Below are 21,187 nucleotides of genomic sequence, written 5' to 3'. Positions count from 1 at the left end.
CCCCCAAACCACAGAACAAAATTTAGTAAAAACAAAACTTATGAATGGTAAATTTCTTCAAGAAAGTTCATTCCTTTACACCAGAGTGCGTTATCAAAGTTTTGGTAGAGACATCTGTTAGAGAATGTCCAAACTTCTTGATACTGAGCAAACAAACACAAATCAAAATATACACAGTTCAGAACACTTCAAAATTACCAAATTTACAGTAGTGACATCTTCCGAAAAACCGTTGAGTTAATTCAGTTTGTTAAAGTTCGGGCTTTCTCCTGTAGAGGAGTTTCCACTGGCGCAATATTTGAATTAGCGGCGTGGAGGTGTAACACCCGGTATAAATACCATAGGATCGAGTTAGGAGGCTGTCTCTCCTTTCCTTGATTTGTTTAATAAATTAATAACTTTACATATTCACATAATATTTTGATTTAAGATAAATTGTTATCTGTATCAGTATTGCTAGGCAGCATTCCTCATTCCCTCCGTGGATAGGCTTACAATGTCGCGAATGAGCTCATGAAGTTATTTATTATTATTATTATTATTATTATTATTATTATTATTATTATTATTATTATTATTATTGTTACGGGATTACCCGTGGATCAGCAGAGGTGAAAGAAGTTGCCGGGGTGAATGTGTCTAACTACAAAGTCAAAGCAAAGGTTATATTTTTCTAAAAATAACAAAACTTTAACAACGTTTCACTTCGTGAAATAACAATGACATAGCAAATTAGAAACAAGATTTAGAAAGATCCAAGATTTCCAAACTTGAATATTCCTGGGCTACAAGCCCCTAGTTTTAAAAATTTTGGGTACCCAGCTCGATTTGACAAGGAATATACATTTACCCAAAGGGCAGAATCCCCGAATACCTGGAGCACTTGCTCTCAAAATTGCAATATCAGGCCTCCCTGAGGTAATTTTACAACACATGAAAAAGAGCTTACACGCTCTCAGTTCTTAAGCCTATTCCAGGCAACACAATATGAGAATTTAATAATCACTGGCCTTACAAGGCACTATTTACAAATAGCCATCTTATTACACAGGGGTATCTAGTACCCAACCTACGGGGCCGTAGTAAAATAACAGGTTCAATAAACGGCCCGAGTACAACAGGAATGGAGTCGGAGATTGAGCTCCACAAAACATTTACAGACCTATAGGGCACTTGGCCAACGAAACAGGGGCTAATCCCAATCTACTGAGGTAGCGCGGATGGAAATCACTTTAATACATTGCAGAAACAAAAGCGGTACCTCAAACCAAGAAGAAGGGGGGCTAGAGAGGGTATATCACTCTCTATCCCCGGATTACAGTTAAAGATTTATGAAATTTTACATGAGCCGACAGGAGACTTACACTTTAAGGAAGTTAGTTACATATTTAAGGTTTCGGATCTTTCCGTCAGGTTAAACTGCGTGACAGAGAAATAAAGATGTTAACTGGCCATTACCTTACTGAAGAACTCCTGCCTGATGAAAGAGGCGCCTCCTGCCCCCTGCTTGACAGACACACTAAGTTAGACGACGATCAAATGGCCAAGAGACGGGAAAATCTGCAGTTTATAAACCCTCGGAGAAAGTTCGAGACCTTTCACGAATAAAACAGCCACACCCTCACAATTTTATTTGTGAATAAAAAGTTACACTCAAAATCGAAGAAGAAATACGGGATTGGTTGAAAATTAATTCCAGAAATTCTTGATTGGCTAAATTCAAAACTGGCGGAAAGAAAAGATAAATATTGCCAACCTAAAGATGAATGAACAAAATTTAGTTAGGAAAAACTTATGAATACAAAATTTCTTCATAAAAGTTCTTTCACCTCACACCAGGGTGCATGATCAGTTTTTTTCTAGCGGTGACATCTATGAGCGAATGTCCAAATTTCTTGGTCCACGAAAAAAAATTTGAAATTCAAACAGTACTGGAAACTTCACAATAACAAAATTTTACTGGTGCCATCTTCAGAGAAAATTTATAAGTTGGTCCAGTTTCAAGTTCAGTGTTTCTCCTGTAGAGGAGTTCCTTCAGGCGCAAGTTTTAAATGTGCAGCAGAGAGTTGTACCTCCCGGTACAGATCTCTCCCCCCAAATGACCTTCCAAGGGGTGACACCGAAGAATTTTGAAAATATTATTTAACATTGAAGGAAAGAAAAATTTTGTAAGTTTTTTGAAGTTGTCAAGTGGCAACGAGTTAAACTTCAGCTGTAGAGTGTCTTTGTTGCAGTATACTTTGAAATACTTGTTGATAATTTTTGACGGCAAGTACTGCCGCCGCTGCCGATATCCAGTTGAGGTCGCCTGGACCCCTCAAGTACCCTCAGATACACCTCTCCCGCTACTATGAGAGGTGTAGTCGTGGTGAAGGACGCCGCAGATCAGGAGTGTAGGTAAAGTCCCCAAATGAGTTGGCGGTAGGGGCGCCACATTTCTGCCTTTGCCGGGAGATGGACTCCGGCGTGCCGTACACAGGTAGACATCACGGGAGGGGAGTGGGCCCGTACGCCACCTCAGTGGTGTTACGGCGGCGAACGGCTGCGGGGACACTGAAGCAGTAAGATCTCGGCTACAGAAAAGTGTTGTTGGTGACTTGAGATGTAATTGGTGATGTAGAGGACCGGGCGGCCCGGAAGGCTTTTCATGCCATAGGTGTTGATGTGCAGGAGGCGGGGGCTTGGTAATGGCCAGTAAGGACTTGATAGCAGAAAAACCACAGGGGAACATCGTACATCCGTATACATATAGATAACACAATACAACCAAAGGGCGAAGGCCTTAGCTGTAAAGAAAAATATAACCTTCAAGCTCCTGCTAAAATGTTGATAGCTAAGTTAACAATGACGTTACACAGGTTTTATTTGCGAGATGTGGACTCTAAATATCCTCTCTGTGGCTGGATTGCTCACCAATAATATAACAGGAGCCAGGAAATCTAAAATGATGCACGGGCCCATGAAATCTGGGGGCAAGCTTGCCCGCGGGAACAAAGATTTTAACCATGACTTGATCTTCTACTTTTAAATTGGTGGGCCTCCGTCCACGATCATATCTTTCCCTAACCTTTTCATGAGAATCTTTAGGATTGGCCTTAGCTTTCTTCCATAGATTTCTAATATTATCGGGATCTATTGTCTCTGGTAGAATATCATTGAGTGATCAAAGGTTAGAGAACGGCGTGTTAGGCACAAATTTAAACATCAAGAAAGTTGGAGTGAACTTATGAGATGCATGAACCGCCGAATTCAAAGCGAATGCCAACCAATGCAGGGACGTATCCCACCTGGAATGATCATCATGATGATATGCAATGATCGCCAATCTCAGATTACAATTAACCCGCTCAGCCAGAAATGGGTGAGGATAATACGCCGAAGTAGTTACATGAGAGATGGACAGATCAAAACAGAATTTACGGAAGAAATTTGAGGTAAATGCCTTAGCGATATCAGAAACTAAATATTGACACGGACCAAAAGAAATAAAGATGATATTTAAACAAGCAATTGTGGACTGAGCGGTAGCCAGTAGTACTTGAAGATCATAGGTACAAGAACAGCTGGAACCACAACTTTCATCTTCTGATCATGCCCCGAAGGGCAACATAAAACCCCATTCCTCAACACATAAGGGACCACATGTTCCCCAAAAGAAAGGGTTTCCATACAGGAGCCAGCACTGGATCTTCACGTTGATATTTTTCAATATCTCTATACAACATGGGGGCATCAGGTAGAATGGCATTTACACCAGGAGGTATGGTCTCGGGAGGAGAAGGACTATCTTCCAATTCAGAGGCCTCCACATCATTAGCAAACAAGCGGCTTAATCCGTCCGCCACAACATTTTCAGATCCTCTTATATGCCTAACATCAAACTGGAAAGCCGAAATCCTGATGGCCCATCAGGCTATACGACCAGTACGACGCGGCCTAGCTAAGACCCAGCTTAAGGCTTGGTTATCCGTTTCCAAGTCGAACTTGACGTATTCCAGATAGAGGCGGAACTTCTCTAGTGCAAATAAGACTGCCAAACCCTCAAGTTCATAGATGGAACACTTGACTTCCTGAGCCGATAGTGTCCTAGAAGCATAGGCGATGGTTCGCCTTTCGAGTTCAGTTTCTTGAAAAAACACAGCAGCCACCGCCGACGACGAGGCGTCGGTTTGAACGATGAATTTCTTCGAGAAATCATGCATAGCAAGGACAGGGGCATTACAAAGAGCTAATTTCTGGTCTTCGAAAGCGGCTTGTTGAGAAGGCCCCCACTCAAATGTGACGCCTTTCCTACGAAGTAAGTTCAAGGGCACCGCTTGGTTAGCGAAGTTAGGAATAAATTTCCTGAAGAAATTCACCATGCCTATGAATCAGGCAATACCTTTAATGTCCTTAGGAGGTTTGAAATCACGGATGGCCTGTGTTCTGGAATGGTTATGGAAACAACATCGGGCGACCCTATATGCCCTAGAAATGACATGGAAGGCTTAGCAAAGGCTATCTTAGATAACTGTTAACCCTGCCTTACGAAGGCGATTAAGGACCTCTTTCAGAAGATCAAGGTGTTCTTCAAAGGTCTCAGAAAATACGACAACAGCATCAAGATAATGGTACAAGTATTCAAACTTGATGTCAGAGAAGACCCTGTGTAGCAGTCTCGTTAGCACAGCTGCTCCCGTGGGGAGCCCGAAAGGCACGCGGTTGTACTCATACAAGTTCCAATCCGTGGCAAACGCTGTTAGATGTTTTGATTCCTCGGCTAGAGGGATCTGATTATACGCCTGATTGAGGTCTAAGATGGTGAAGAACTTCGCTTTCCGAAACCATGAAAAACAAGAGTGAAGGTCGGGAAGAGGCACAGACTGTAACATCACCTTCCGATTTAAATCCATATAGCCAATCACAGGTCTGAATCCACCTTGGGGTTTCGGAACCAGAAAAATGGGCGATGAATACACCGACTTAGAGGGTCGAATAATACCATCCTTTAGCATTTGATCGATGATCTCTTTGAGAGCGCTCATTTTAGGAGGAGATAGCCTATAAAGTGGAAAGCTAATTGGGATAGAATCAGTAACCTCAATCTTGTATTCAATAAGGTTAGTAACACCATGAGTATCGGAGAAAACATCTGGAAACGGCTGACACAACTTACGAATACCCTCAACCTGCTCCTCAGGTAGATGTCTAAGGTCTAACATCATCTCATCCTGGCTAGGCGAAACAGGTGAACATGACACAGAATTACATTTTAGCAAGGGAATATTACAATTATTAGCAAATCTGAAGGTGCACGACTTGCTCTGGATGTCGAGCAGTAGAACGGTGTGGGACATAAAATCCGCTCCTAATATAATGGGGCAAGACAAGTACTTAGCCTCAAACAGCTTAACTTTCCATGTAAATTTAAAAATCCGTATTTTGGCAAAGATGAAACCTGAAATTTCTAAAGGCGAGGAATTGGCCGAAACACATTGAACCAAAGACGAACAATAATCTGTAAATTTACAGACAGACTTTAATTTTGAGTACCATTCAGACGAAGGAACAAACACTCGCCGAGTCTAATCGAGCGGTAATCGGTTCATTATTTAACTCAATTTTGAGAAAAGGTACAGGTGCGGGGGTCTCCGCCGCATTCCTAAGACATTCTTTGGGGCATTCAAATGCTGGGTTTGAAGAACTGCTACCCTGTTCCGAGCTTTCAGTGGTTTTACCCGGGGCTGAGCCTTGCGAAGATGAATTTGCCGACTCAGCCGATGCCACTAGTCATTTTTTATTATTCGAGTTTACGGAGGTTGCACCAGAAGTTGAAGAGGACGGGGTGCTGTTAGCATAAGGGCAATTCTTGGCGATATGAGAAATCGAACCACATTTAAAACAGCCTTGGGATGACCCTGCTCCGTTCTTTGTGCCACTGGATTTAATCAAAGGACACTTATTACGCAGATAATCTGCCGATCCACAAGCCTAACATTTGCGGGTAGTGGAAGTTCGGCGAGGTGAAGGCCGAAAACTACTGGAAGATGGAGGGGTTCCTTAGCGACTATTAAGGTGTCGGCATACCTAACAACTTCGGCTGAGACAGCCATAGCTTCCAATTCAGAAAAGGTTTGAGGACGCGACGCAAAACACAGATATGACCTGTAGGGAGCGGAAATGCCTTCCACAATTGCCTGCACAATTTGATCTTCTGGGAAATGAAGAGCAAATACCCTAGTGTAGAACTTCATGTCCTGGATGAAGTCGGCAAGATTTTCATCCAGTCGCTGTACTCTATAGTAGTACCTTTGAATTAGAGATGACATAGCCCGAGCCAGAATGAAATTAGCTAGCAGATGGGCGTGGAAGTTTTCTATAGATGATTGTTCAGCTATTGCTCTGACTATCTTGTCCGAGAGGACACCAATGAAGTAGGGATAAATAATCTGAAGAATTTGAGAAGGGGAAGAGAAAACACAAGAGCGTGATCCTGAAACTCAACTAAAAATCTTTAAAATGGAATGACATCACTAGTACAAATGATCGAAAATTTAGAATTTCCCCTTAGTAACATAGCCAAAGGATGAGGCAAACTCTAAAGTCAGGTGACATGACAGGTAACGGCCTAGGGGGTGAAGAAGCCTCAGACATAGCATTATTTAAAAATAAGGGCGGAATGGATGTACGACGCTCAGGTACCTTTCCTAATGGGGCAGAAGTTTGTTGAGTTACCACCGATTTTCTACCTTCCTCACCATTGGAAGTATCTTCCTCATTAGCTATATTTGGCTTGATCGGTTTTGACTAACTTCACTGGACCTTTTTGATAGATGATCGACTAAATTACTCGCCTCCTTAGCATGCCCTTCCTTTCATTTAAGAGACAATAGATCGCTTACTCTATTGTAAAAATGGAACAATCTAGCCTGCACTCTTAAGTTGATTTGGATATGGATCACTTACTTCAAAAAAGCTAACTACAGATGCTAACTCAGTAGTGTTGTCAGTGATAGTGGAGAGAGCCTCATCAATGTCCTTCTCTCCCAAGGTTGGGAGACTAAAAGGTAATTCTAATGACTATTTGAGCTTGGTGGTATCTGCCGAAACCATGCCTCCAGATTGAACATTTCTAATAGCTAATTCATAAATCAATTCCCCTTTGCGCAAGTACCCGGGATGGAGGACTTCGCCAGGGCCGGACATGATGACGCAAAATTTACAAATTTAGAAAATAGGAAAAGAAAATTCCAGCGACTGAGAAAATTGTTAGAGCACAAATCGAATCTAATGTTCAGCCGTCAAAAGGAGCTTAATTGAGACCCATTCAACCACGCTCTGCTACCACTTGTTTCGGGGTTACCCGTGGATCAGCAGAGGTGAAAGAAAGTGCCAGGGTGAATGGGTCTAAATACAAAGCCAAAGTTAATTTAAAATTTTAACAAAGGTTATATTTTTCGAAAAATAACAAAACCTTAACAACATTTCACTTCGTGAAATAACAATGACATAGCAAATTAGAAACAAGATTTATAAATATCCAAGATTTGCGAATTTGAATATTCTTGGGCTACAAGCCCCTAGTTTTAAAAATTTTGGGTACCCAGCTCGATTTGACAAGGAATATACATTTACCCAAAGGGCAGAATCCCCGAATACCTGGAGCACTTGCTCTCAAAATTGCAATATCAGGCCTCCCAGAGGCAATTTTACAACACTTGAAAAAGAGCTCACACGCTCTCAGTTCTTAAGCCTATTCCAGGCAACACAATATGAGAATTTAATAATCACTGGCCTTACAAGGCACTATTTACAAATAGCCATCTTATTACACAGGGGTATCTAGTACCCAACCTACGGGGCCGAAGTAAAATAACAGGTTCAATAAACGGCCCGAGTACAACAGGAATGGAGTCGGAGATTGAGCTCCACAAAACATTTACAGACCTATAGGGCACTTGGCCAACGAAACAGGGGCTAATCCCAATCTACTGAGGTAGCGCGGATGGAAATCACTTTAATACATTGCAGAAAAAAAAGCGGTACCTCAAACCAAGATGAAGGGGGGCTAGAGAGGGTATATCACTCTCTATCCCCGGATTACAGTTAAAGATTTATGAAATTTTACATGAGCTGACAGGTGATTTACACTTTAGGGAAGTTAGTTACATATTTAAGGTTTCGGATCTTTCCCTCAGGTTAAACTGCGGGGCAGAGAAATAAAGATGTTAACTGGCCATTACCTTACTGAAGAACTCCTGCCTGATGAAAGAGACACCTCCCGCCCCCTGCTTGACACACACGCTAAGTTAGACGACGATCAAATGGCCAAGAGACGAGAAAATCTGCAGTTTATAAACCCTCGGGGAAAGTTCGAGACCTTTCACGAATAAAACAGCCACATCCTCACAATTTTATTTGTGAATGAAAGGTTACACTCAAAATCGGAGAAGAAATACGGGATTGGTTGAAAATTAATTCCAGAAATTCTTGATTGGCTAAATTCAAAACTGGCGGAAAGAAAAGATAAATATTGCCAACCTAAAGATGAATGAACAAAATTTAGTAAGGAAAAACTTATGAACACAAAATTTCTTCAAAAAAGTTCTTTCATTCGCACCAGGGTGCATGACCATAGTTTTTTCTAGCGGTGACCTCTATGAGAGAATGTCCAAACTTCTTGATACATGGTAAACAAAACAAGTTGAAATCACACAGTACTGGAAACTTCACAATAACAAAATTTTAGTGGAGCCATCTTCAGAGATAATTTATAAGTTGGTCCAGTTTCAAGTTCAGTGTTTCTCCTGTAGAGGAGTTCTTTAAGGCGCAAGTTTTAAATGTGCTGCGTAGAGGTGTACCTCCTGGTACAATTATTATTATTATTATTATTATTATTATTATTATTATTATTATTATTATTATTATTATTATTGTTATTATTATTATTATTATTATTATTATTATTATTATTATTATTATTATTATTATTATTATTATTATTATTATTATTATTATTATTATTATTATTATTATTATTATTATTGGGAGGCTGGCACAGGGACGCCAAACGAGTAACACGCGTGAGTCTAAGCTCGTGGAATTTAAGTGTTTTGGCAGGTGTAAACAATCGCGACAGTGCTATAATTCGCCACAGTGCATCTATTTGTATCGTGGAATCAAGTACTATAAACAATTATTTCGTTCTTTGTTCGAGTGCCGTGCAATTAGTGTAATAGTGAAATGGCGCCAGGAACGAAGAAGAATCAACAGCAGGCCGAGTGCAGGAGTGCCAACCCAACAGAAGACACCGTGAGGAAAATAACAGAAGAGACACTTCAGTCTAAGTTATTCGTGGAATTAATTGTGAGTACCATAGTGGACAAAATTGCGGAGTGTGTGTTAAAGAGACTACAGGAATCTGTGCAGTTCAATATAAATGCATGTGAGGACCTAAAGAATCAGACTGCCAAGAGAGACAAAGAACTCGCAGAACTGAAAGCGGAAGTGAAGTCAAATTATTATAATTTGGAACAATATCAGCGTAGAAATAACCTCCGCATATTTGGCATTCCCGAAGAGTCGAATGAGGACACGGACAATTTAGTATTAAATGTTGCACGTGACATTGGAGCCGACATAAAATTGACTGATATTGACAGGAGCCACAGAGTCGGGCCTAAAATTGGTAATAAACCCCGGCCTATTATCGTGAAGATGACAAGTTATCGCATCAGGAAGGAGATATTCGCAAAGAAAAGGCATTTGAAAGGATCTCGTGTCACGATCCTGGAGGACCTTACGTCTGCCAGACTGACGGTTCTGAAGGCGGCTATCTCCAAGTTTGGCGTCAGAAATGTCTGGACCAGTGATGGAGTTATCCTGTTTAAGACCGCTGACGGCAGCATGCACCGCGCTACGCAGATGAGTGACATTCCATGAGCTTACTCATATCTAACCTGTGTTTAGTTTACTAACCTATAAGTTGGTACCCCTTTGTATTAAGTTTTGTTTCCTCTTCTAGGACACATCTCCCTCTCGCTATCTCTCTCTCTCTCTCTCTCTCTCGCTATCTCTCTCTCTCTCTTTCTCTCTCTCACTCTTCCCTTCACTGCTATTGCATTCCACCCTGCTAGGCTGAACGGCTGTAGTCTACCTGCTTGACCTTCACTAGCTCCTTAATTACGGTACCCTACTGGACACTGACCTTGTCCCCAAACTCCGTACTTACAGTAACTTCCTTCTTAGTAATAACTAACAGCTGACTATAACTTTTCCTGTAAATTGTCAGAATAGGTCTACTACTTGATTTACGTCGCACCGACACAGATAGGTCTTATGGCGACGATGGGACAGGAAGGGCTAGGAGTGGGAAGGAAGCGGCTGTGGCCTTAATTAAGGTACAGCCCCAGCATTTGCCTGGTGTGAAAATGGGAAACCACAGAAAACCATTTTCAGAATAGGTCTAGAAGATGATTATGTAACATACCAACCTCTTTCAGAGACGATAAGGGGCATCAATAATTGCACGAGTAAATTGCAGAAGCATGCAGAAGGGAAAAATATATTAGAAATTTTTCATTCTAATATTAGAAGCATGAGGAAAAATAAGAACATTTTAGATGTCGTTTTGAAAGCATATGATCATAGGTTTGATGTCTTAATTTTAACAGAAAGTTGGTCACTGAGTAATGTAAATAAAAGTAACCATGCCTTGTATAAATCTTATTACAATGAGGGTTCAGTTAACAAATGTGATGGTGTTGTATTATTGGTAAAAATTGGTTTGGAGCACGAAATGGAAATTATTGAGTATGATGACTTTAAATTTCTCAGAGTAGTAATTAACTATGACAACAAAAAGGTAGCTATTACAGGAGTATATCGGTCACATGAATATCACAAACAGCGGTTTCTCAGTGCGTTACATCATTATATCCAAGATAGATGCCATGTTGAAACCGAACTGATAATAGGGGACACAAATATAGACCTTTTAAATGAACACGACTGTGACGAATATCTCAACATGGTACAAGAAAGTAATTTTCAGTCCTTAATAAACAATCCTACTAGAGTATCTGGTACAAGTAAATCCTGTATTGATCATGCTTTGATTAAAAGTAGGTTGAGAAATGACGACATTCTGTCTATCATCTCTTAAAGTAAAATTTCAGATCATTATCCTATGATAGTAAATCTCAACATTCAAAATGCCTCTGTCCCTAATAATATACCAAATTTTCGACGTAACTGTTTTAAAATAGATCATTTTGAGATTAAAAATCATTTAAGTAAAATAAATTGGGGAGACATCTTAAACAGCAGTGATTTAGATCTTAAACTTGATAAATTCGTGAATACAATTAAGAGCTGCATGAGCCTGTCCACTGTTAAATTGAAATCAAAGGAAGTCAAAAGAACAGAATGGATTTCTTACGGTTTGGTAAAATCTATTCACACAAGAGACCGACTTTATCAACAATATTTAAAAAATAAAGATAACTTGGAAATTAAAGAACAGTACAGGAAATATAGGAACAAACTAAATGATCTAATAATGAAAACGAAAACTGAGTACTATAGGAATCTGATCAATTGCAATTCAAATAACCGGGGTAAGGTCTGGGGCATAGTCAATGAAATAACACAAAGATCAGTTAGAAAAGAAGAGATCAAGAAAATCAGATATAAAAGTGAAATCTAGAAAGATGGCATAAATATTTCTAATAAATTTAACAATTATTTCATTAACGAAAGCACTAAGAAAGCAAAACATCACAGACAGATTTCCGACTCCACATTAAATATCGCTCGAAACCCTCATACTTGCTTCCTTGCACCGGTAACAGAATACGATCTGAAGAGATGTTTGAGTGAAGTACATAAAAACAAATCTGTAGGAATAGACAATATTTCGGCTCGAATTATTAAAGAAAATATAGAGTCATTAAAGGAGCCGTTGCTGAATATTATCAATGATTCCTTCACCTTAGGTTACTTTCCAAAACACCTTAAAACAACAATAGTAAAACCTCTTCAGAAGTCTGGGAATATTTATGACATTAGAAATTAGAGACCCATTTCGATAACTACAACAATATCAAAAATATTCGAGAAATGCTCAAAGAACAATATTTACCTATTTTTAGAAAAACACCAAATACTTTCGCCCAGACAGTTTGGATTCATTAAAAATCACGGAACGACTGATGCTATATCCACCTTAAAAAGAGAATATATGAAAATTTTAATTGTTCTCTGCTCTCTACAGGGATATTTCTCGACCTTGAAAAGGCATTCGATAGTGTGTCACACCGCTTGCTCCTCCAGAAATTGGAAAAATACGGCTTTAGGGATAATTTGCTTGAAGGTTACTTAGCAGACCGAGTACAGTATGTCAAAATTAATCAACATCTAAGCACACCGATGAGGATAATAAAGGGTGTCCCACAAGGCGCAGTATTAGGTCCTTTATTGTTTATTCTATTTATTAATGATTTAGAGAAAACAATAGCAAATGCCGAACATACGCACATCGTAACATATGCAGATGATACAGTCATTTATGTTGAGGGTGATAGCTGGAACCTCGTCAGACAGAGAGCAACTCGAGCACTGCTTAAAATTAAAGCTTGGTTAGATAAGAATGAATTATTTCCAAATATTAAAAAGACAAAATTTATGAATTTTTCTGTAACAGATACACGAAACGATTTTAATGAATTAATTGTACACAACATAAACTGTAAATTTAATTGTAACTGCTACAAAATTTATAAAGTAAGAAATGTTAAGTATTTGGGATTATAAATTGATTCGAACATGAAATGGAAAAGTCACATTACCGATTTAAGAAATAAAATCAGAATAACTGTTTACATATTTCATAATTTAAAATACATATCCAGTATGAAATTGTTAAGAGAGGTTTATTACGCTTTAGTTCAGTCTATTCTTAGCTACGGAATATTGGCATGGGGAGGAGCCTACAAAAATCTAATCAATAAAATACAGGTAGTTCAAAACCTTACATTACGAATAATGTACCGGAAAGGAAGATTATACCCAAGTAGTCAATGACATGCTGAAGCAAATATATTTAATGTAAAACAGCTCTATGCCCTTGAAATATACAAATATATTAACAAAAACAAAAATATAATTGAGAACATTAAACATGAATATTCAACACGCAGTAAGATGTAGCACCGTTTTATGTTATACAAACCCAAACTTAGCCTAACAAAATTATTAAGTAACAAAATTACTTAGTAGGAAATGTCGACTAGCCCGCTCTAACGTAATGTAGTGGGAGTAACATACATTCTAGGGGTTCTAATGGGTCGTACCCCTAACGATTATGCAAACCTCATAGCATTACCGTCGTGCGGGTGGACTTTACTTATTACTCGCTTCATTCTAACCTATTACTGCATTAACATCCGGGCCCCAGTTATCAGTTTAATATGCATTACTCGGCTTCAGTCCCAATAACTAACAGGAGATGGCAATAACGTAGTTCATTCTGTTACGGACAACAGCCAGGGAGCTGTCCGCTACTCTACTCTCTGTGGCTATCGCTTGAAGCCACCGGCTTTATGGATATTTACAAACTCAGACACTTTGTCGAGAGTAGGGAAACTTTCTAGTGCACAATTATCAAGTATCACAACATAAACTGTAAATTTAATTGTAACTGCTACAAAATTTATAAAGTAAGAAATGTTAAGTATTTGGGATTATTAATTGATTCGAACATGAAATGGAAAAGTCACATTACCGATTTAAGAAAAAAAATCAGAATAACTGTTTACATATTTCATAATTTAAAATACATATCCAGTATGAAATTGTTAAGAGAGGTTTGTTACGCTTTAGTTCAGTCTATTCTTAGCTACGGAATATTGGCATGGGGAGGAGCCTACAAAAATCTAATCAATAAAATACAGGTTGTTCAAAACCTTACATTACGAATAATGTACCGGAAAGGAAGATTATACCCAAGTAGTCAATTACATGCTGAAGCAAATATATTTAATGTAAAACAGCTCTATGCCCTTGAAATATACAAATATATTAACAAAAACAAAAATATAATTGAGAATATTAAACATGAATATTCAACACGCAGTAAGATGTAGCACCGTTTTATGTTATACAAACCCAAACTTAGCCTAACAAAATTATTAAGTAACAAAATTACTTAGTAGGAAATGTCGACTAGCCCGCTCTAACGTAATGTAGTGGGAGTAACATACATTCTAGGGGTTCTAATGGGTCGTACCCCTAACGATTACGCAAACCTCATAGCATTACCGTCGTGCGGGTGGACTTTACTTATTACTCGCTTCATTCTAACCTATTACTGCATTAACATCCGGGCTCCAGTTATCAGTTTAATATGCATTACTCGGCTTCAGTCCCAATAACTAACAGGAGATGGCAATATCGTAGTTCATTCTGTTACGGACAACAGCCAGGGAGCTGTCCGCTACCCTACTCTCTGTGGCTATCGCTTGAAGCCACCGGCTTTATGGATATTTACAAACTCAGACACTTTGTCGAGAGTAGGGAAACTTTCTAGTGCACAATTATCAAGTATCACAATAACGCGACGATTAACTGTAATAAAATTCTCTGGCCAAGAAACCTGCTACTGATGTATTAATAAGGTCTACAGAAGAGATTCTCACGACACTCCGTCGCTAGTTGATTATTGGTACTATAAATTGAGTATATTGATAATAGGAATGTGAATCTTCATCAGATAACAAGGAGTAGGCTATTAATAACATCACACCGCAGTCTGAATGCTTGAGGGGAATGAGCAATGTGTACATTCTTTACATACTGTAGAGTGGTGGTGGTGGTGGTGGTGGTGGTGGTGGTGGTGGTGGTGGTGGTGATTATTGTTTTAATAGGAAGTACACCCATCAAGTAGAATAGGGAAAATGGCAGAAGTGTTATCAACGGCGTTCAGGGTAATGACGTGAAAGTTGACAAGCGTTTTATAGTGCCTTATAATGCCTTCCATTTCTTGCACTTTCAAGCTCATATTAATGTAGAGATTTATGCAAGTGATAAGAGTAACAAATATATTTACAGAGCACATGACCTCGCCAATATACAAATAACAACCAAGAAGGGTTTACTGGCTTTCTGAACACCCGACTAAAGCTGCTATAGTTAGCTTACGAGATGAACACCAAGTGTATTTTTCTAATGACAATGCCGCTGAAGGTGGAGTTCAAAAGCACAGAACTGATTGCATGGTTTAATTTAAATAAGAATTCGGCGACACGGAGTCATTACATATAACCAGAAATGCCAGTTCATTATGTTTGAGGAAGTAATGAACGCATCTGGGAAAATAAGAGGTAGAATGTTTATCTTCGCTTGCCGTTACTCCACCAAGTTTTGAAGGTATAAAGACGGTAAGAAATGTGTGCTATTCTACATTCAAAGAAGCAGCAATGAAGCGTCAGTTTTAGAATGGAGGCAATTGTTTCCTTTCATTTGTTTATTCGACTTCAGATGAATTACGAGATACTTCTAAAGATCTAGCACACAGCTTATCAACTGACTCTCCACGACATCAGTAAGATGTGGTTTTCTCCTTCAACAGTCGAGCTTCTCTTACCACGTACTCAATTATTCAGAAATCGAATAAAGAACAAATATTCATTATTAATGAAATTATTCATAGTAGGCAACAGAGCAATGCGAATCTCATAGATGGTCATAGCGGTTCTGACAAGACATTCGTGTATCAATGTCTCATAAGAAATGCACTAATTTGGCTGATACCAGTGGCATGGACCGAAATTGTTGCCATGCTTTTACCCAGCAGTAGATTAATGTTACACGAAGCTTCTCTCTCATCTTTAAAATTGAAAAGTAAAGCGGCAGATAATAATAATTGATCTGGGGTATTCGTGGACCAACAGAGGTGAAAGAAGGTGCCGGGATGAATGGGTCTAACTACAATGTCAAGAAAAGAATTTAAAACTTAAACTGAAGGTTATATTTAAAAAACTTAACAACTTTTCACTTAAATGCCGTTTCAGGTACAACATAGAAAAAATTCCAAGATTTCAGAACTTTAACACTCTTGGGCTTCAAACCCCTAGTTTTACAATTTTTGAGCTCCCAGCTCAAATTTACAAACGACCACAAATTTGTTCAAAGGGCAGAAATACCTGAATTCATGGAGTACTTGCTCCCAAAATTCAACATCTAGCCTCCAAGAGGCATACAGTAATCTTACTTTGAAAAAGAGCTAACAGGCTCTCAGTTTTCAAAGCTTGGAAAACGATTGGAAACTGATTATACAGGGGTATTTAATACCCAACCTACTGAGCCTTCATGTAAAAGGTAAAACGGTTAAAGAAATGGCCCGAACGCAAAATGAAAGGAGGCGGATTCTTGCACTCTTAGATATGAACACTTAAAACCTAAAGGGCACTAGGCCGATGAAACAGGGGCTATTCCCAAACTATGGAGATGATTCGTATAAGAATAAATTAGAACAAAGGGAAGAAAACCAGTTACAAAACGTAGTCACCTCAGAGCAAAATGAAGGGTAGCTCGAGAGGGTACATCACTCTCTATCCCCGATTTACAGAAAAAGATTTTATGAAGTTATTACATAAGCCGGGAGAAAGTTACATTTTTAGAAAAGAAGGTTACATAACTAAAGTTCCGGACCTTTCCCTTGGGTTAAACTGCGGAGCTAGCAAGAAATAAATATGCTATGTGACCATTACCTTGTCGGTGTACTGCTGCATGATGAAAGAGTCGCCACCCGCCTCTGCTTTGACACACAAACTTACTTAGATGGTTATCAAATGGCAAAGAGACGGGAAAATCCTCAGTTTATAAACCCTCGGGGAAAGTTCGAGACCATTCCAGATTAAACTAGCCACACCCTCTCAATTTTATTGGTTAATTGAAAAGTTACACTCAAAATCGAAGGAGAAGCAGAAGAAGAAGAAGAAGAAGAAGACAGGGATTGGTAGAAAATTACAGAAACTCTTGATTGGTTGGATTCAAAACTGGCGGAAAGAAAACATCAATTTTGCCAACCCAAAAATAAATGAACATCAATTAGTAAAAAAAAATTATGAATACAAAATTTCTTTAAATCAATAGTTCTTTAACTTCGCACCAGAGTGCAAGATCTATGGAAGAATGTCCAAACTTCTTGATGAATGGTTAACAAAACAAGTAGAAATTCACACAGATCAGGAAACTTCAAAATAACAAAATTCCATCAGATATTAGTGGAGACATCTAGTAAGTAAAGTTTTAAGTAGGTCTAGTTTCAAGTTCACGGTTTCTCCAGTAGAGGAGTTCTTTTAGGCGCAAGATTTAAATGCGTGGCGGTGCGGTGTAACTCCCGGTGCACACCTCTGCCCCCCCCCAAAAAATGTTCTTCTTAGGGGTGACAGAAGAATTTTGAAAAAAATTATTTCCAGTTGAAGAAAGTTTTCTAGGTTTTTTGAAGTAGATAGGTAGAAGGTAGTTTAACTCCAGCTTTAGAGTGTCCTGGTAGACATAGAAGATTAAATACTAGTTAATATTTTTGACGGCAAGTCCTGCCGCCGCTGCCGGTATCCAGTCGAGGTCGCACGGACCCCTCAACTACCCTCAGATACACCTCTCCCGCTACTATGAGAGGGGTAGTCGTGGTGAAGGACGCCGAGATTAGAAGTATATCTACAGTCCCCAGATGAGTTGGCGGTAGTTGCACCGCACTTCAGACTTTGCCAGGAAGATGGACCCCGGCGCGCCGTTCACAATGGAGCCTTCACTGGGGCGAAGTGGGCCCGTACCTCGTTCTAGATTATCTCGCCGGATGTTGCTACACGACGGCTGATGGCTGAGGGGGCACTGCAACAGTAAGATCTCGGCGACAGAAAAGTGTTGTTGCAGACTTGAGAGTACGATCCTTACTGGCGATGCTGAGGGGCGGGCGGCGTGGTATGCTTTTTATGCCAATGGCCTGGATAAGCAGGAGACGGGGGCTTGGTAATGGCCACTCAGGAATGGACAGCAGGAAAATCAGAGAGTAAGATCGTACTTAGAGTTTGTATACATACCAAGTGGCTCACGGACGCCGTACTTTCTACTTATAAATGTCCCGCATGCATAAGTGATGTGTGGGGTGTCTACCAACTTATTTTAACAGGGGAACTACTGCCAGCGGGCAGGTTACGTCAGAATATGAAGAGATAAGAAACAGAGTCACACTCGTAGCATGTTACTCAGCGCTGGCGGTCGAATGCACACCTTGCATTAGTAAACATCGTTTTCGACCGCATAGTTCTAGGCTGGTGTATGGTACAGCCGCACTATATTTACTGTCTGCTTATTGCCAATGGCTAGTGTGTTCAGGAGCGACGAATACATAGACATTATTTTAATCTGCACAACCCGGTCGGAATGCAACCGAAGCTCCAAACAGACGTATACCGTCTACACAAGTATTTCACCGAACAGTATCGTTTTTGTTTCATACAAGCAACTCTTTTATCGAGTGGAATGTCTACACGTGTATAAATTAACAAGTGATTAAATTTCCTTTTCTGCATTTTTAGCGTGTTAACAAACAGTAACGGCGATTAAGGGGTGGGGCGTGAAGGGAAAGTCGCCCCCACCCCTCGCCACTTTGTGGAGTAAACATTACATATTCACTTTAGCCACCTGGAACTAGGAATTATTGTTATTTGTTTTGCTAATTGCTTTACGTCGCACCGACACAGATAGGTCTTATGGCGACGATGGGATAGGAAAGGCCTAGGAGGTGGGAGAAAGCGGCCGTGGCCTTAATTAAGGTACAGCAACAGCATTTACGTGGTGTGAAAATGGGAAACCACGGGAAACCACGGAAAACCATCTTCAGGGCTGCCCACAGTGGGATTCGAACCCACGATCTCCCGGATGCAAGCTCACAGCGAATTATTTTTAAAAGAAACGTTATCTGTACAAGCCTTTGTGCCTTATCTGCTAATTCCTTCCTTTGTTTTCCTTAATTATAAACATAATTTTTGGCGGAAATAAGCACCAAATGCCGTTCGTCGCGGCTAACCGATTTGTATAGCGCTACGGCAAGTAGTGGAGACTTTGCATGTGCTGTGGGGAAGGGTAGTAGGGGTATAATGTTTTTGCCAAGGTCGTGGACAGTGAGTTATAATTAACCGGTATGCCGCACGCATTCGTCAGTCTGGCAGCCTCTTCAGTGTCTGTTAGTTCCTTAGTGTGTATTAAAATACTAAATAACTTTTAATTGCATGATCATGCCGTACTTCTATTTAATTGTACCGGCTGAGTTAGCCGTGGAGTTAGGGCCGCGCAGCTGCGAGCTCGCACCCGGGAGATAGTGGTTTCAAATCCCACTGTCGGCAGCCCTGAAGATGGTTTTCCGTAGTTCCCCATTTTCACACCAGGCAAGTGCTGGGGCTGTACCGTATTTAAGGCTACGGCCGCTTCCTTCCACATCCTAGGCCTTTCCTATCCCATTGTAGCCATAAGACCTATCTGTGTCGGTGCGACGTAAAGCAAAATAGTAGAATTTTTTTTACAATTGGTTTTACGTCGCACCGACACAGATAGGAATTATGGCTACGACGAGACAGGAAAGGGCTACGCGTGGAAAGGAAGCGGCCCTGGCCTTAATTAAGGTACAGCCCCAGCATTTGCCTGGTGTGAAAATGGGGAACTACGGAAAACCGTCTTCAGGGCTGCCGACAGTGGGATTTGAAACCACTATCTCCCGGGTGCGAGCTCGCAGCTGCGCGGCCCTAACTCCACGGCTAACTCAGCCGGTACAATTAAATAGAAGTACGGCATGATCATGCAATTAAAAGTTATTTAGTATTTTAATACACACTAAGGAACTAACAGACACTGAAGAGGCTGCCAGACTGACGAATGCGTGCGGCATACCGGTTAATTATAACTCACTGTCCACGACCTTGGCAAAAACATTATACCCCTACTACCCTTCCCCACAGCACATGCAAAGTCTCCACTACTTGCCGTAGCGCTATACAAATCGGTTAGCCGCGACGAACGGCATTTGGTGCTTATTTCCGCCAAAAATTATGTTTATAATTAAGGAAAACAAAGGAAGGAATTAGCAGATAAGGCACAAAGGCTTGTACAGATAACGTTTCTTTTAAAAATAATTCGGTGTGAGCTTGCATCCGGGAGATCGTGGGTTCGAATCCCACTGTGGGCAGCCCTGAAGATGGTTTTCCGTGGTTTCCCATTTTCACACCACGCAAATGCTGTTGCTGTACCTTAATTAAGGCCACGGCCGCTTCCTTCCACCTCCTAGGCCTTTCCTATCCCATCGTCGCCATAAGACCTATCTGTGTCGGTGCGACGTAAAGCAATTAGCAAAACAAATAACAATAATTCCTAGTTCCAGGTGGCTAAAGTGAATAGGCCTATGTAATGTTTACTCCACAAAGTAGCGAGGGGCGGGGGCGACTTTCCCTTCACGCCCCACCCCCTAATCGCCGCTACTGTTTGTTAACACGCTAAATATGCAGAAAAGGAAATTTAATCACTTGTTAATTTATACACGTGTAGACATTCCACTCGATAAAAGAGTTGCTTGTATGAAACAAAAACGATACTGTTCGGTGAAATACTTGTGTAGAAGGCATACGTCTGTTTGGAGCTTCGGTTGCATTCCGACCGGGTTGTGCAGATTAAAATAATGTCTATGTATTCGTCGCTGCTGAACAAACTAGCCATTGGCGATAAGCAGACAGTAAATATAGTGCGGCTGTACCATACACCAGCCTAGAACTATGCGGTCGAAAACGATGTTTACTAATGCAAGGGGTGCATTCGACCGCCAGCGCTGAGTAACATGCTGCGAGTGTGACTCTGTTTCTTATCTCTTCATATTCTGACGTAACCTGCCCGCTGGCAGTAGTTACCCTGTTGAAATCAGTTGGTAGACACCTCACACATCACTTATGCATGCGGGACATTTATAAGTAGAAAGTATGGCGCCGTGAGCCACCTGGTATATATATATAACTAAGTAATATAATTTGGGGCAGAAGGCCTCCCAAAAATATAACCTTCAAACTGATGCCAAACGTTGATGGCTATGTTAACAATGACATTACACAGGTTTCACCTGAGATAAGTGAAGGCCAAAGATCCTCGCCATGGCTGGATTGCA

General features: G+C 40.3%; 1 protein-coding gene across 1 annotated transcript in view; it reads right to left on the bottom strand.

Moving 5' to 3' along the window:
• Sobp (Sine oculis-binding protein) overlaps positions 1-21,187 on the bottom strand; it is a 719,331-nt gene that overhangs the window by 461,433 nt on the left and 236,711 nt on the right. The window lies entirely within an intron of this gene.

Source organism: Anabrus simplex, chromosome 3 (genome assembly GCF_040414725.1).
Source record: "Anabrus simplex isolate iqAnaSimp1 chromosome 3, ASM4041472v1, whole genome shotgun sequence".
In the NCBI taxonomy this organism is placed as follows: domain Eukaryota; kingdom Metazoa; phylum Arthropoda; class Insecta; order Orthoptera; family Tettigoniidae; genus Anabrus; species Anabrus simplex.
Note: the sequence above shows the minus strand (reverse complement) of the source record. Positions and strands in the feature narration are given on the sequence as shown.